We start from the raw sequence: 18,391 nt of genomic DNA on the forward strand, positions 1-18,391 counted from the left end.
TGTGTGGAGTTTGCATGCTCTCCCCGTGTCTGCGTGGGTTTCCTCCCACAGTCCAAAGACATGCAGGTTAGGTGCATTGGCGATCCTAAATTGTCCCTAGTGTGCGCTTGGTGTGTGTGTGTGTCTGCCCTGTGGTGGGCTGGCGCCCTGCCCGGGGTTTGTTTCCTGCCTTGCGCCCTGTGTTGGCTGGGATTGGCTCCAGCAGACCATATAGCGGGTTGGATGATGGATGGATGGATAATTAAAAACCAAAAATGGATACAAAATGTTAGGAAATGGTAATTAAGATCTAGTTAAAATGAATACAATATCAATTTACAACACCAGTGTTCTTCGTTCAGGAGAGACTTAAGGGCACTTGCATTTTTAACCATGCTTAGATTGCTTACATAATCCTTGCTATTCAAATGATTCTACTGCGTAACAGAAAGGTCGACTGAATTACTTTTAATAGCTGGCATAAAGCTCTAAGTGCTTGGAATCAAATGATAAAAATAGCTAAAGATTTTAATTATGCAGAAATATTACCCAAAATCCCTAAAGTCAGGATTTAAAACAGAACTCTGCTCCACCAACCAGCACACAAATTCTGCTGAAGACATGTTTCATCTACAAAATATAGAGATTATTTTATCTTCTATTAAATCATAAGTAGATGCCAAAAAATATGAACAAACCTGTTATTAAACTAGGCTCTATCAATTAGTCCTGTGACTGTGCAAGGGCTCTCTGTCAATCTCCACAAACCCTCACAGAAAAATTCCAGAAAAAACACAATGGTTTATTTATCAATGTTCAAATATCAATAGTGAGTATTTCATTTAGTCTCTCTTTAGGCTTTCACATCCTAGCCTGCTTGAAAATCATTTTTAGTGCCTTATAGGGCTGGTCTAGGCTTTTGGAATTCTCTTGTAGGAGGGTTTTTTCCCACAATCCTTAACGACTGTATACCTCATTTAGGTTTCTTAAAACTTCTGTTTTAGGATTCCCTTAGGTTTCATCTGACACCTACCACTCAGTACAATTTCTCTTGTTTTCCTCCAGTCCCAAGCCACCTGGCTACGTAACTGGAAGTGGCTGGACTGCCTGTAGTTTCTCCCCAGTACCAGCAAACCATAATGAAAAGAGTTAGATGACTTCAGACTCTGCTCAGTGAGGCAGATTCTGAACAAAGTAGTACTTGATTTGGTGTAACCTGTTCCAAACACTCAAAGTCAATAATTAGCACTCTTACCTCTGCTACATACACAGAGAGACCATCATTCATATTTTGTTCAAACGTAAAAATATGTGAAAAAAAACAATACTATCCCCTTTGATCCATGAGTATGTATTCTGTATTGCGGTAGAAATACTATCTCTGCTGTTAAGTATACACTTACTTATTTAGTCATAATCCCATACTTATTATAGTCTATACCTTTTTGCAATAAATAAAAATACACTTCAGGCACGGTGAACTTCTGTTTTAGTCTGGAATTCTGCTCTGTGATGACACAACTCACCACTGCCTTACATCTTCACAAAACCAGTTACCTTCGGGATATATAGAAACTCTTATATCACCCTAAGAGATAGAACTCTTCCCACCCTGTGGATGAAACAGCTTCTAAGGTGCAAGCACTTTGTGTCTGGGTTTGCAATGTTAGAATGTGCTTCTCTCAGGCCCCTGCTCTTTTGTATGTTCAGATTGTTACAAGTTTCATAGCAGAATACCAATCCAAGCTATTGGGTAATACTGTATAATAAATATTGTACTTCTGAACATATGTATACAGTACTGCTAAAAAAAATTAAAGGTACACTTTTAATCAGAGTATAGCATCAGGTCAATGAAACTTCTGGGATATTGATCTAATCAGTTAAGTAGCAGAGGGGTTGTTAATCAGTTTCAGCTGCTGTGGTGTTAATGAAATTAACAACAGATGCACTAGAGGGACAACAATGAGATGACCCCCAAAACAGGAATGGTTTAACAGGTGGAGGCCACTGACATTTTTCCCTCCTCATCTTTTCTGACTGTTTTTTCACAAGTTTTGCATTTGGCTATGGTCAGTGTCACTATTGGTAGTATGAGGCGATACCTGGACACTACAGAGGTGGCACAGGTAGTCCAACTTCTCCAGGATGGCACATTAATAATACGTGCCATTGCCAGAAGGTTTGCTGTGTCTCCCAGCACAGTCTCAAGGGCATGGAGGAGATTCCAGGAGACAGGTAGTTACTCTAGAAGAGCTGGACAGGGCCATAAAAGGTCCTTAACACATGAGCATGACCAGTATCTGCTCCTTTGGGCAAGAAGGAACAGGATAAGCACTGCCAGAGCCCAACAAAATGACCTCCAGCAGGCCACTGGTGTGAATGTCTCTGATCAAACAATCAGAAACAGACTTCATGAGGGTGGCTGGAGGGCCCAACATCCTCTTGTGGGCCCTGTGCTCACTACCCGGCACTGTGGAGCTCGATTGCCATTTGCCAGAATACCAGAATTGGCAAGTCCACTACTGGCGCCCTATGCTTTTCACAGATGAGAGCAGGTTCACCCTGAGGACAGGTGACAGACATGAAAGGTCTGGAGAAGCCATGGAGAACGTTATGCTGCCTGTAACATCGTTCAGCATGACTGGTCTGGTGGTGGGTCAGTGATGGTCTGGGGAGGCATATCCATGGAGAGACGCACAGACCTCTACAGGCTAGACAACGATACCTTGACTGCCATTAGATATCGGTATGAAATCCTTGGACCCACTGTCAGACCCTATGCTGGTGCAGTGGGTCCTTGGTTCCGCCTGGTGCATGACAATACCCGACTTCATGTGGTGAGAGTATGCAGGCAGTTCCTGGAGGATGGAGGAATTGATACCATTGAATGGCCCCCATGCTCTCCTCACCTAAATCTAATAGAACACCTCTGGGACAAAATGTTTTGGTCCATCTGACGCTGCCAGGTTGCACCTCAGACTGTCCAGGAGCTCAGTGATGCCCTGGTCCAGATCTGGGAGGAGATCCCCCAGGACACCATCCATCGTTTCATTAGGAGCATGCCCCGATATTGTCAGGCATGCATACAAGCACATGGGGGCCAAACAAACTACTGAGTACAATTCTGAATTGCTGCATTGAAATTTCTGCAAAATGGACTAGCCTGCCGCATCATGTTTTCACTTTGATTTTTGGGGTGTCTTTGAATTCAGCCCTCTATAGGTTGATAATTTTCATTTCCATCAAACGATGTGGCATCCTTTTGTTCCTAACACGTTACCCAGTCCATATCAGTAGAGATATCCAGCATGATTTTTTTTTTTCCTATTGAGATCTAATGTGTTTTCAGAGTGTTCCTTTAATTTTTTTGAGCAGTTTAGCTACTTGGCATCTAAAGCTAGTTTCAACAATACATAAATACTCCTAGCAATTTATTAATAGCAACTGAGTCCAGTATTTCATTCAGGGCAAGAGCCAGGTTTCGTGGTGCATAAAAAAGTATACATAGTTTTGGGGATTCCTTTAATAAAAATAATACTATTAATAATAATGATACATTTTATTTACACAGCACTTTTCCCATGCTCAAGATGCTTCACAGAGTCTCAGAAATAACAGCAGAGCTGTATGTAACATATATGTACAAAATATATGTACAAATATTTTCTGCATAGAACACTAAAACAGATAAATACAGAATATGCAAAGCATTAAATAGAATAAAAGACTATAAACTAAAGTAAAATACAAAATGCAATGCTAGAAGTAAAAGAAAAACCTGAACAAATAGCATGCATTGTGATATAGCACATACAAAAATTATTCTGAGTATCTGGACAGAGAGATAAACTGAAAGAAGGGGAAGAATGTTAGGTTAAGTTATAAATACTTCCTTTGCAGAAGAGTTTTAAGTTGTTTCTAAAAAGAATGAATTTAGTCAGCTGATCTAAATAATTTAGAGAGTTCATTCCAAAATCTGTGTGTTACATAGTTGAAGGTTCTGTCACCCATAGAGTGCAGGTTAGTGTGAGGTACAACAAGATTACCAGAATCGGAGGACCTGATGGGCGAACAGTAGCAAAGTGATAGAGAAGGTCACAGATGTAGTCCAATGCAAGGCCCTTTAAAGCTTTGTAGGTTAATAATAGAATTTTATACTTGATCCTATTATAAGACACAGCGAGCCAGTGAAGTAGAAGCAGGATGAGCGTGATGTGCTTGCTGATGCTGGTTCATGTAAGGACTCTTGCAGCAGAGTTTTGAATCAACTGGAGTGTTATATTTACATTTACATTTATTTGCTATCAGACACTTTTACCCAAAGCAACTTACAAAAGAGGTAAACATAAGAGTTTGTTCAGTAAGTGTAATAGGACAGGTAACTAAAGTTGATTGCCATAAGTGAAGAGATGTAAAATAATAATTTACAATCATAGATTGCAATCAATGCAGCAATTAAACTTAAACAATAAATTAACCGTTAATATAAATTATCACAGAGCAATGTTTTTTTTTCTCTTAATTTGACGGATATTAACAGAACACATAGGTCTTAAATTGCTTCTTTAATAACATTGAGGGAGTCAGTTGTATGGATGGAGGTGAGTAGCTCATTCCGCCAACTTAGGAACTACACAGGAAAAGGGTCTGGATTGAACCTGGATACCATGCAGAGGCAGCATCACTAGACACTGTTCGCTGGCAGACCTGAGTGGGCGAGCAGGTATGTAGCATTTCACTAGCGCCTCCATATACTTTTGTCCTGACCCACTGACTACTCTGTAGGCAAGCATCAGGGATCTGAACTTAATGCGTGCTGCCAATGTAGTGAACTGAAGAGAGAAGTGAGATGTGTCTGTCTCAGCTTGTTAAATGAAAGACAGATTGCTACATTATGGATCATCTGCAGCAGCTTAATAGCACATGTGGGTACTCCTGCCAGATGAAAGTTGCAGTAGTCCAGATGTGACAAGAACAAGGCCTGGACTAAAAGTTGTGTTTCATGTTTTGTAAGATAAGGTCTGATCTTTCAGATGTTGTACAGTGTAAACTTAAATGAATGAGAGACAGTAGAAATGTAGTCAAAAAAAGATAGTTGCTCTTCAATCACCACCCCATTGCGTACTGACTTGGGAGGTGTTAGCAGCAGTAAGCCAAGCTGTACAGAGATGGGGAGTTGAACAGACTGCTTGCCAAGGATCACAGGAAGCTCTGTTTTTGCCAGATTGAGCTGTAGATGGTGGTCCTTTATACAGGTTAAGATATCAGTAAGACAAGTAGACACTAGCTGATACCGTGTTGTCCTCTGGAGGGAACAACAGGTACAGCTGTGTATCGTCTCCATAGCACTAATAAGAGAACCCATAAGATTGGATGATGGAGCCTAGCAAGGTGTTGTAAAGTGGAAGACCCAGCACTGATTCTTGGGGTACACCTGTGCATGTCTAGTGTGTCTTTGACAACTCTCCTCACCAGGACACGCTGTAGAAACTGTGTGATATGTAGGACTCAAACCATCTGAGAGTGTTTCCAGTGATGCCAGTGTCAGAAAGGGTGGCAAGAAGAATGTTATTGACTGTGTCAAAGGCAGAAGTGAGATCCAACAGGATCAGGACTGATGACATATTTGTAGTTCTAGCAAGTCGTAACTGTTAGCTGTTAGTAGAGCCGTCTCAGTTCAGTGGTTCCTTTTGAAGCTGGTATGATTGGTATCAAGCAATCCATTCTTAGTGTTGATGATATAAGATCTGAATTGGCACTTACTGTATCAGTAGAACAGTTACAATAATTGATACAGGATGTAATAAAAGCATGGACACGTTTCTCAGCATTAGAAAAGGAGAGGACAAACATGGGATATGTTTGGAAGTAGAAGTAAGAAAGTTTCTTAATGTGACTTATGTGGATGGAATAATAATGAAAGGAATCAAAAATGACACCAACATTCCTTACATTAGAAGAAGGTCTGATGAGATCATCATCAAGAGTGATTGAAAAGGAGCTCATTTCCCTAAGTTGCACTTTAGTACCAATTGGCAGGAATTAAGTTTTGCTGCAATGTAATTTTAAGGAGTTATGCTCCATCCAGGTTTTGATTTCACTGAGGCAAGTTGTGAGAGGATAAGGCTCTGATGAAGTTTCACTTTTCACATTGAAATAGAGTTGAGTACCATCTGCATAGAAATTATAGCCCTGTCCAAAACTATGAATAATATGGCCAAAGAGAACAGAAGAGCAGAGGGCCGAGGACAGAGCTCTGAGGAACTCCTTGTATGACTGGTGCTGAGCTGAGCCTGCTGTAGCCAAGACTAAAAAGCTTTTACCTATCAGTCAGATACTGTAGGTCTTAAACCACTGGAGGGCAGTGCCGGAAATACCCAGGATGTTCTTCATTCTGGATAGTAGAATGTTGTGTTTGACAGTATCAAATATTGCACTGAAGTCTAACAGAATTAATATGCTGTTTGTCCAGAGTCCGCTGCCATAAACAAATCATTGGTTACCCAAAACAGAGCAGTTTCACAGCTGTGCTGCGCTCTGAAACCAGACTGAAAAGGTTCCATTAATTTATTACAAGAAATTAGTGAGTTGGGAGGCTACAGCATGCTCAAGAACCTTTAATAGAAAAAGTAAATGAGAAATAGGCCAAAATTGTTAAGATTATCAGTATCAACACCAGACTTTTTTAACATTTGGATTACAGAAGTGATTTTAAAAGCAACTGGCACAAAGTCAGTGTCAAGGGATGTATTTATTATTGCTGTAACTTTCGGTATTATGGCATGAAGACAGGATTTAAGAAATGAGGTGGGGATGGGCTCCAGTACACAAGCATTCGGCCTCATCTTACAAAGCAATTCATTATCAAATGCAGACATAACTGGTGATAATTTAGAAAAGGAGCTGGATGGAATGGGAATACTGGGAAAGATATACTGTAAATGGATGCAAAAACACATAATTGGATTTATGGATATTTGAATTATTTAGATTTTTAATGTTATTACGCTAAAAGTAGATTAATGTTTCAAAGTCTTTGGTAGAGAAGGTAATTGGGCTAGATGCAGGTTGAAGTAGTTTATTAGTTTATTAACTACAGAGGATAAAACCCTTGAGTTATCATGGCCACTTTCTACAATTTCAAAAGCCAGATACTCGAAAGAGAATGGACCATCAATTGGGATTATTTTGATGTTTAGCTAAGATTTAACAATTACTTTGACCCCTCCGCCTTGTCTTGAGCTGTGACTCTATGAAGTAAGCGTATCTGGATGGTGTTGCCTCCATAACAGACATAAATTCATTTTGTTTTCGCCAAGTTTCTATGAAGTATAGCATGTCAAGGTTGGAGTCTGTAATGAATTCTGATAGCACCAATGCTTTGCCATTAAGAGATCTTGTGTTAAACAATGTAATTTTAGCTAATGAGGGTTCGTTCTGCACAGATCCATAACCAGAGTTTATTTTAGCATATTGCAGATTTGGCACACCGATACTCTCATATCCAAAGCCATTTGTAGGATAGCGTATTCCTGAACAAATGCTGCTGATGAAGTTTCCATTAGCAGTCTGGGAGTGGCAGCAACCTGACCCGCAATGTAAATATTTCTGGCGCCGCACAATATTAGGTTATTACAAATACAAAATTAGGCAAAAAACTAATAATTATTTAGAATGAGAAAAGAAAAATCAACAGCCTGACAGACATTTATAATATTTTTCCACACATTTTATGGCTGCATACTCTTTGATTGCCTCTTCAAAATACTGTACAATCAATTTTGTTGAATTCAGTTCCCATAGTGGTGTCTATATAGTTTACATAGGCACAAGGATTAATGGTAATGCACATGACATAGTTCTGTAATCTATGACCCTTGTTGGTGTATCCCAGGGAGTGAGTATTATGCATTCATTTATGGTCAAAATATTTTTTGTGGAGGAAGGCAGGCAGGGCTAATAAGATGAGGTGCTCAGTGTTTATGGAAATACTTGGATGGTCGTAGAGTTATCTGGGGATGCAAGCTATCACAGGATGTTACCTTTGCTGATAGTTGTGCCACCAGTGTTATAAGGACCCATATATATAACTAACCTTCATAAACTGAAGGTCTTATACCTCAGTGTGACATAGCCAACAAAGATAACATGATTGATGTGGCTGTTTTGTAAATAAAAAGATATTTTCAAGAACAATTTAAATGCATTTAAAATTGTCACTATTTTGCATTTTGCCACATAATTGTGTGATCAAAAAATGTTTATACTAAGTACACTGGATTATTGAAGAATATGTCTTGGAGTTTTGTGTCAACCACGTATCACTGGTGTACAGTAATACTCTTCTTACTTGCACCAACACTGACTTGAGTCCACCTGTAAATTGAAGGAAATTAATTTCACAATAACCTCTGTTCCTGGTTGGGGCAGCATGAGGCGGGGGGAAAAGTCGGGGGACAAGAGATTTTTTGGAAGCTTTCTTGCTATTAATAACTTACCTGTATGTTGAAAATTAATTGGACCACATAGAATCGTCCCGCTACTTCCCAGAACCCAACTTACCCACTGCCAAGTCCCAAAAATGTCTCCTGCCTATTACCCGCCTTTTCCTTAAAGAGAAGCAGAGCAACCCTCATGCTATCATGTAGAGCAGTTTTTGGAACCATTGACTTATTTCATCTAAGGTGGCAGGGAAACTGAGTCTCCTTAAGTGTTGTAGAAAAAGTAAACAGATTTAACTTGTTTATTTAACTATCAGCTGTGCCTTTGGCAATGCTTGTAATTATTTAAATAATTTGGTAAGGCTCCTACTTTATTTTCCTTACAGTTCTCTGTTGTAGGAGGCAGTCTTATAGATTTACATCAAAGTAAATGAAGCCCACTTGTTTTAAAAAACAGAATGGATTATAGAAATATGATAACTGCATCTATATGTTGACGTATAAGACTTGATGTAGAAAGACTAGAAAGACAAACATCTAACACAGAGAGACTGGCTTCTTACCGGCTATTTAGAGTTCTAATTCATCTTGCCACAGGTATACACTTTTACAATACCAAGTCTTTAAGGATGATTTAAATTTACATTTATCTGCTTTGCAGACACTTATGTATACATTATATATACCTGTATATATTATTTTATTCATTTTAATTAAAAGCAAATAACAATCCATACAATCAAATCACACTTAACAAAACTAAAATTCAACCCCCACCAAAAAAGAAAGAGAGGAGAGCCAGCCAACAAAGCAAGTCTTTGAAGCAGCAAAGAAGGAAGAGTATTTTTTCCCAGATATAAAGGATTATTCAAAATGTTATTCATTAGATCCTGCCAAATTTTAAAAAAAGTTTTGAACAGATCCTCTCTGTAAAATTTTTATTTTTTCCAGCTTCAGATCGTATAGGACAAGGGTTGGCAACCTACAGCAGGAACGATTTTCAATGGCATGGTGATTGAATTGAAATATAGTAAAAAATATATTTTAAATACAGCGCACACATTTGCGCCCTGACCTACATTTTACGCATACAACTCAAATGTAAAGGGAACCTATGTGTTCAGTGAAGGCCGTGGTAGGTTAAAACAAATCTCTTGTTATTATTAAGTAATATACTGACCTAAAATGATTCATAAAAGACAAAAACAGGAAGTTTGCTCTTTTTAAGACTCTTGGACAATATAATATGGATTTGTACAACAAAAGGATTGTGCTGTGTGTGCGTTATGCTGTGAAAGTGTCATATTTTCTACGTCAAGTGTACAATGACATTATCAAACTAAACATCAGTCCACATGTAAAATTTCTGATGAGAAAAGTGAAGCTATAAAAAAGGGCTGTTTCTGGCTTTAAGAAACAAACTGCTTATTTTAGTCAAATAATTGGAACCAAAAATAAAGCAACCGAATCCTAACGTTTTGGTGAGAAATCACTCTGAGCTCCTATATTTTTGAAGATATATATTTTTTGCAAACGTTTTTCCTAAACATTGTGCTTTTCCTTTTCAATAAAAGCAATTGTTTCATATTATACTAAATCCAGAATTTTTTAAAAACAATAATCCCATCCATTCTCTTCAGCATTCTCCACATTATATCTATACCCATCTTTCTCTCCCTCTCCCTCCCCTGAATGAACTACAAAAACTCTTCCAAATGTCCCTCTCTGCATCCTATATTTCTTGCCTTAACTCTTTTCTAATAAGATATCCAAAGTCAACTTATGCATCAAAATTTAAATGCATGCTTTCTATATGTGATTGCATCTGCACATTTTGCAGTCCACCTTGGAACATCTTTTCAGATCTCCCTGACTGTATTGAAATAGCCTGACTTGCTGTTTCAAATAATATTGTGGTTACTTTATGGCAAATTACCTCTAATTGTTCATAAAGAGATAACTGAGTAAGTAATTCATCACAAATATTACACAACTTTATGCAGACCACCAAATTAAAAGGGCAGTTGACACCAGATTTCCATTCTTGTTGATAGTTACTTTACATATCTATATACAAAGGGTGGTAGAATGATCACTCACAGTACAATCTTCAACAACATATTATTCACTGTCCCCAGCAAAGGGTGGTGATACAAACATCAGGTCCATGCAAGAGCCTCCTCCCATTCCTTTGTCCACCTTTGTCTTTTGTCTGTCATCTAAACAAACTAGTGAATATTTTTATAGAAATTCTTGTCCCCATTAATGTTGGTTATTGTACTACACCATAATTTTATATTATTCACCAAGAGCCATGCACAAATTTTATCTCTATTAAATGTTTTTTATCCATACAGTTTTGTCTGATTTTGTTATCAATACATTTAATTCAAACTCTACCAGTAAAACCTCATACTGCCCAATTTAATTTCCCAATTTCTTTCTGGACAGCTTTTCTCAATTTAGTTGGATGTAAATGGTTACCTGCATTATCCATTACAGAAATCACTATCAAAAATTTTAATACAAATATTGTTAACTGGACAATTATCTGTACCATTTTCCTCTACCTGAAAGCCAACCTCCAATTATTCTCTATATGAACTTCCTGTCATAATTCACAACCTCTTTCACAGTACAAGTATGAACTGGTAACTTGCCCTTAAAAAGACTGCCGGTTTCTTCTGTGGGCAGACCCACTACCTTCTTTCTCAGTTGCTCCTCAATGCTGATCTAGTTTTCTGAGGCTATATGCTCTTCTGGCTGCTTCCTCCCTGTGTCACAGATATATGTCACCAGTGCTGCTTCACTCTGCTCACTCACGGTCAGAGTCAATTCATATGCCACCCTTTCCCCTGTGTGTGTAAGCCGACCTAAGGCCAGGGTCTACACCTCAAGCTTTATCTTTCCACACTTTCAGGAGCTGCTTTTAAAGACAACTTTTCCTGGTGGCTTTGCTCCTTCTCGGCTATCTTAGGAGAAAGTGCCCCTTATCAGGTTCAGACCAAGGATATTTTATAGGTTGTGAGTTCAAATCCTGCTATTGACACTGTGGACCATGAGCAAGTCACTTCACCTACCAGTGCTCCTAATAGAAAAAAAAATGTAACCAATTGCATCTTAAATGTTTAAGTTTCCTTTGATAAAGGTGTCAGGCAACTAATAAGTAATATTAATAATCTACTATATAATAAATCTATTCTGTGTGTGAGTGTGTGTGTGTAGGTATCCAGTTCCTTCAAGTAATCTGATTAGAAAGTTTGATATTGGTGGCTCAGTGGTGGGGATACTGGCAGGATATGTTAGAGATGCAAAGTTTACTTCTTGATTGAGACTTTTTTTCTCAAAAAAGGAGTTAAAATGATGCAGTCCAACAACAACAAAACAAATAACGCATCAAGTGACTTGGGGTCACTAAATACTAACGAGACGCAGCCTTCGTCGGCAAGAAGTATTTGCAATAATACAAATGTCTTCACAGCAGGTAATCATTGCTCGTTTGTCATTTGTGTTATTCAAAAGTTGACAGCAGGCAAGCAAAGCACCTTGAAATGACAAAATCTGAAAAGCAGGCTTTACAGGAGTGTGATCGAGAGAGGCAGGGGTGGGCAAGAGAAGTTCAGGCACAGCAGGATACCGAGAAAGGTGCAGGAACGCTGTGGGTGCACGTAGTGCAAAGAATATCAAATATTTTAAAATGTATTCCACTATCTGTCTTTCACAGGTCACACAGCTAGTAATACACTGTACTGTATATAATGTAATATCCTAAAACACTCACCAATACAGACAAGTTCTCTGTATTTATAAATGGATGGTTTTTCTGTTGCTTGTTTTTACAATCTAAATATGATGTAACCTATTTTACACTATCACGAAACGTTCATCTAGGTTGACTGTAAAGCTGTGTTTACTTCTTTTACTTTAAGTCATTTCTCCACTTACTTCTACTCTCAAGATCCACCCCATTTACTAGATTATAGCTGAACATCTCTCCATTTCCTTCTATCTGCCTCACTACCAACGTTCTCTGTGATTACCACTGAACCTCTTACTCTGATTTGAATGTTGCGGACGGGCAAAGCCTTAAATCAGCAGCATCGAGTGCAAGACATGAACGAAGCAAGGAGAGAATTGCCCGTGCTTTTGTCATTCTCACCTCACACCCCGGTAATCAAATTGACCTAGTGTAAGTGTAGCTACCTGTCCAGGCTTCTTTACTGTCATGCCTCCAGTCCTGCCGAGGTTGACTCTGGTCTTCGTCGTATTGAATTAGATAGATTTAAGAATGTTCATTTTTGTCTTTATATCACGGTCGTTCCTAAAAGTATAATTAGCATATTGTCGCCCCCTAGTACTCACTTCCGTGAATTTCAAGCCGACAAATCTTACGTAAAGCAACATAATGAACACTGCTTTACGCAAAAAAATATATCAACAACAGGCTCTTTGGAAATGCCCACGCGCTCCACGCCGCAGTGTCACAGCTGAGGTGACTGTCCTCAAGGCTAGCGTGCAGAGGCAAGACGGACATGCGCAGTGAAATGCATAGCGTAGGCGGGGCGGTGCTCCTCCCAAACAAGAAGGGGCGAGTGATTTGCAATTGTCGGCCTTAGTGCTGCACGGTGTAGCTGCCGGAGTCTCGGGAGAAGCATATCTTGTAGCCACGTCTCCGGAGAGCCACCGAGGAAGAGTACGAGCCCAGGTAAGATCTGCACATCAGCAATACCTGTTGAAGAAAAGACAAGGGAGCCGAATTCCTTCCTGTTATGCGCGAGCGTCGCCTTGGGCATCAGTGCAAGTGTCTTGCAGCGAAGGGTTCGCGAACGGTCAAGCACACCCCAAACTCTGGCATACCCGCAGCGAATGGGAGATGGGGAGGGTAGTTAACGCGCAGCTTCAGTGAGTGCAAAGAATTAAAAGTAAAGCTTTGGATGTCGGCGCCGCCTTGTCATCTTTTCATCTGCGAGCCAAACCCATCGAATGGGCTCCCCGTTTGTGAACCTCGCGCCATCGAAACCACCAAGCACTAACACTTGAATTTAACACTGTACTGGCTGTGGTCACGTGGATTTACGTAGCTCGAAGCGAATTTAATCCCGTGGGAAAAAGAAATAAATCCATTAATCTATTCTCTAAACCCATTTAATCTAGTTTCTGTTTTGGGAAGAAATTCAGACAAAGCATCCCACTCCTCGTACCAAGAAGTGCATCTCTTCACACCATCTTGCCAATGATCGCGTATAGAAATGAAGGCACACGATTTCGCATGTTAATTTATTTAGCAGATGCTTTCACTTAAATTGCAGGTCACATACTTGAAGGCAGATGTAACAACCTACAGGCACTGAAGTGTGGTATAGGTTATTAATCAATGCAGCTTAACAAATGTATACAAAGTAAAGAAAAGGCAATTTGCTAAACAAATTACATGTCCTGTAGTTGATGAAAGCACAGAAGTGGACCACAGAATCCCTAGCAGAGCAGCCTTGCCTCAGAGGTTTAAACAGGAAATGGAAGTCAGTTGTATGGCTTTTGTCAAGAGGCCGTTTATCCTCTGCCAAATATATAGCGACTGTACATACCCACCTGGTATATATGGTATAACGATTCTTTGCAATAATTTATACAGTATCTCCTAGTACCACAAGAAGGCAGCTAATAACACAAAAATTAAGTGCTATGCTTATGTCAAACAGTTTTACCTGCAAGTAGCCAGTAAATGTAACATTTAATTTTGAACTGCCTTGAAGCAGGTATTCTCTGTGTCTGCAGGTTTTTAATTTTAAATGTTTTGTAACTGGCCAATGCTATTATGTAAACTTTATTATTTCATGTGCTGCCATGTTCTCACCTAATTATTAAGAATGAAAAATACTGCAGAGTGTTGTTACTTTTGTAAGAATTTACATAATTGTTTTAAATATTTTAAATTCACTCTTTCTTTAGTACTTTTTTTCTCCTGTCCTATATAAAGTGTTAACAAACAGCGCTTCTTATGCACAACTAGCTATTACTATCTGTGTGTCTAATTCTAAACAACATACATGAGCAAAAATTCACAGACCAGCTTAATCCAATTATTAATAGGGGTGAGATGGCTGGGTGTGGTCAGAACCTGTCTCTGCTCCCATGGGTGCAAGGCAGGAACCAAATCTGGTGAAACAAGAGAGGAAAACCTTATCTAGCAAGATTACAGACTATTTACTAACTTGCATGTAGAAAACCTGCAGTCATGTCAGGCCCCAAGATCAACTTTGGCAATCTTTGAAACGGTAACAAACCATTGTGAAAACATGCATGTCCTGGATTGTATCCTCAACACAAAAGAGTAACTCGTCAAAGGATATGTATTCTAACCATTTCACAGAGGGCATTGGAAAGTAGACAAGTACACTTAAAATATTTGTATCGGCTCTGTCAAGGAAAGAATGTTTTAAGGGCATAAATTAAAATCACCACACCTTTGGTGTTTTGTGGTTTCTCCCAGTAAGAATGAATGTGATTGTGTGGTATTGTACCCTTCCCAGAGTTGGCTGGGTTACATTTTCATGGCCTCTGTTTTAAATGTAGTCTTAATAAAATACTGTAACTGTGAGGAATTAAGGTGAAATTAACCTTTAATATACAAGTGAACTTCATTGAAAAATGTAATAATTTCAAACTGTTATTAGTGGATTTAGGACAAACTTCATTGATCATCTCAAATTAGACTTTAATGTTCCAAAGAGAAATAAAGTATCCAGTACAGAGTAGTTAGTTTAATGCAGTGCTTCTCAATTATTTTCTGTCATGCCCCCCCTAGGAAGAAGAAAACATCTCGCGCCCCCCGCGCGACTATAAATAGTATCAATTGTCTATAAAATTATGATAAGTATACCTCTGCATAACACTGTATCCTTATTAACGTATAAGAGAATAAAAAAAGAAAGAAATATGGACCAATTTACAACAAAGAATAGCTTTATTAAATGTAACAGAAAAGATTTAAAGTGCATTCTAAATTCAAAAAAAATGTAAAAGAAAAATAAAAAACCATGTTCCCCGAGGTCAAACGCGCCCCCCTTGACTAGACTATTTGAGAAACACTGGTTTAATGGGAAATAATGCTAGATGTAATAAAGGGAGTTTGATAAATACTACGAAGGCCAGGTTGACACTTGACTTCTCAATAAGGTAAAGCTGATCTAGGAATTTAGAGGTGAAGTGCTGGATTAAATTTTTATGTGAACAAATAAGGAGTCAAGTATCCTGTGAAACTTGACCAGAAAGTTTCTCTTGTCTAGAATTAGTGTACATTCCAGGAATGTTTAGTTTCACAAAATGCCTGAATAAAAATATCAAACTACCATAAAAAAAAAAAAAAAACTAAGATGTCACAAAGTGCTAAATGACATCCTGGTGTTTATGCAAGTGCACCAATAATTTGAGACGTGTTGGATGATATTCTCATGCCTGTAACTACTAATTTGTTTTACAGACTATTGTAGTGTAAACCTAACTGTTTGAAAAGTGTCTGTAAAGTGGATGGATTCTGAAGTTCAGAAGCTACACTTAGTCCAAGCAAAGGAAGAAAATTGTTTAGCTTGGGGTGGGTCCCTTGATACTCTGAGCACTATCTTCTTCAGCACTACTGTTTAAAGCCAGCAGAGGGAGTGGTGTGCTCAGGTTATAATGAAACTGAATGTGTTTGATGCTTTTCTGATGGTTACTGAGCTTGGTGCAACTTTCTGGAAAGGTAAAAATGCATAGCACTATTCTTTGAATCCTTCAAACTTGCCACTGCTGTTTTTCTGTCTTCTTTTTTTTTTTGTCCATAGTATTGTTTTTGTCTTGAATGTGTCTTTGCTACTTGAGTATATATATTAAAAAAAAAAAAAGATCAATCCTAGCATTTTATTCCAGTCTACTTGCTTTTAGACATAAACATTTGTTGCACATCTTGTAGAACCCACATCTTTGGGGTGGGACTTTCAGATATGAGTGCTGCTGACGTTATAATTGTAAACAAGTAAAACCTAAAACATTTTATGAATGCTTAACTAATTAATTTCCTGGGCTCTATGAGTAAAAGAAGCCTTTGTCTAACATTAGTCTTGCATCTATTTGTAAGGGATTCTAAAAACATTTTAAAAATGCAGCAATAGTTTAAACTGAGCTAGCATTGATTCTTTGAGTTTAGTGAAACATATGTAGTTTTTCAACAGTGTAGTATACCAAAACATGAGTCTGCAATATTGAAATGGGAGCTCAGCAACAAACATCTCATCCACTATATTACAAAAGTAACATTTTGGCCTTGTACTTTCACTGATGTTAATTAGAGGTTAAAGATGTGTTCTTTAGAATTAGTCTGTTGAAACACATCTGCAGGCAAACTACACACTATATGACTGTGAAAATGTAATCACAGCTCTTTCTAATTCAAGATTAGCATCTTGCAATGTATGTATGAATAAATAAATAAGAAATAATATACACTTAGTAGTTCAGAAGTTAAGTGATAGCAGAAATGTTTTTTTTAAATTTAAATATGAGTTTGGATAGCTTTATCTTAGAGATAGCAAAGAAGAGTATAACATGGCTAACATATATTTGCAGAAATGTGAATGATTTGTGAAAAGTTTGTTTTCCACGAAAGAGAAGCAGTCATAGCTGCAGGTTTCCACTTGGCTGGGCAATGCCTTTACAAATGAAAACAATCTTATTTACAATCTGTGTTATTCTCCGATTGGCCTCGGGTCATTTAGGCAACCTGGGGGTTGGGGGTGTAGTGAATACCTCTTCATAAGCTTACAGTCTCTTTCACAAGCCTGATATTTGTGTTACAACTTGTTCTACAGGAAAAAGGATCCATTTATTTACATAATGGGACAGTAAAGCTACATTCATGTTTACAACAATGCAAAAGTAGGGTGGCAGTGGTTAGGCTGAAAATGGGTGCTCCTTGGAGGCTTAGTGGTTGTCCCAAAGATAGCACTGCTTTACCTACGAAGGCTTTTGCTTGTTCTTTTAATGTACCTTCCACCAGCAAAAGGTCAACCCTTTTATGTTTAAGAAAGACAACAAATATTTGAGGTATTGCTGTAGGCTGTATACTGTGTGCCACCCAAGTCAGTGAGTCAGCCAAAGCCTGTCAGACCTCTTCTCAAATCAATACCTTTTTCTAAAGTGACTGCTCTTATTGCAACACGTTATGTACAAGAGAGAACCGCACCCTGCTTTTCATCAAAAAAAAAAATGAAAACCTTAAAAGTCAAATTATCCTTTATGGTTTTAAATGACACTTTAGAGCAAATGTCACAAAACAGAAATAGTTTCTTTCCCACCTTCTGACAGCAAAATATCTTAAAGTGTCCAGGATTAAGAAGAAGAAATGGTGGTTAAAATGGGAATAAAACAGGAAGTGAAATGAACTGTACATATAGGCACAGTGCTGTATTTTCTGTTTTTAAAGGGCATTCTGAGAATGTTTGAACCTTTGTTTAATGAGTGGCTGGCCACCACTGAGTCCAGAAAACTGGTGATTGCTTTCATTTTACATTTGGTTTTAATGTCTTTCTGAATTTTTTTACACAATAATAATAATAATAATTTATATAGCACCTTTCCCATGCTCAAGGCACTTACAGAATATAAGAAAGAACGGCAGGGTATACAGTTTATAGCATTGTACAAACCAAATAAATAAATAAAGAAGATTAAGACAGTAAATTCAGAGAAAAAGCCTAACAGACAACATAATTGATGGTCTACACACACACACACACACACACAGGTTACATGAGCATCTTGACAGAGAGGTAAACTGAGAGAAGGGTAATAAAGTCAAGTAGAGCTAAAAGCCTTCCTGAACAGATGAGTTTTGAGTTGTTTTTTAAAAGAATTCATGGAGTTAGCTGATCTGATTAATTTCGTAGGTCATTCCAGAGTCTGGGCTATACAGCTGAAGGCCCTGTCACCCATGG

General features: G+C 38.2%; 1 protein-coding gene across 2 annotated transcripts in view; it reads left to right on the forward strand.

Annotated features, from left to right (window-relative positions):
- LOC120523176 (calpain-5-like) overlaps window positions 1-18,391 on the forward strand; it is a 223,293-nt gene that overhangs the window by 44,374 nt on the left and 160,528 nt on the right. Inside the window, exon 1 of one of the 2 annotated variants that reach the window (XM_039744220.1) lies at window positions 12,973-13,128. The exons of the other annotated variant lie outside the window; for it this stretch is intronic. The gene's annotated coding sequence lies outside the window, so the exon portion shown is untranslated. Of the gene's footprint in view, window positions 1-12,972; window positions 13,129-18,391 lie in introns of those variants that run through there. 2 annotated transcript variants of the gene reach the window in all.

This window comes from Polypterus senegalus, chromosome 2 (genome assembly GCF_016835505.1).
Source record: "Polypterus senegalus isolate Bchr_013 chromosome 2, ASM1683550v1, whole genome shotgun sequence".
Lineage (NCBI taxonomy): Eukaryota > Metazoa > Chordata > Cladistia > Polypteriformes > Polypteridae > Polypterus > Polypterus senegalus.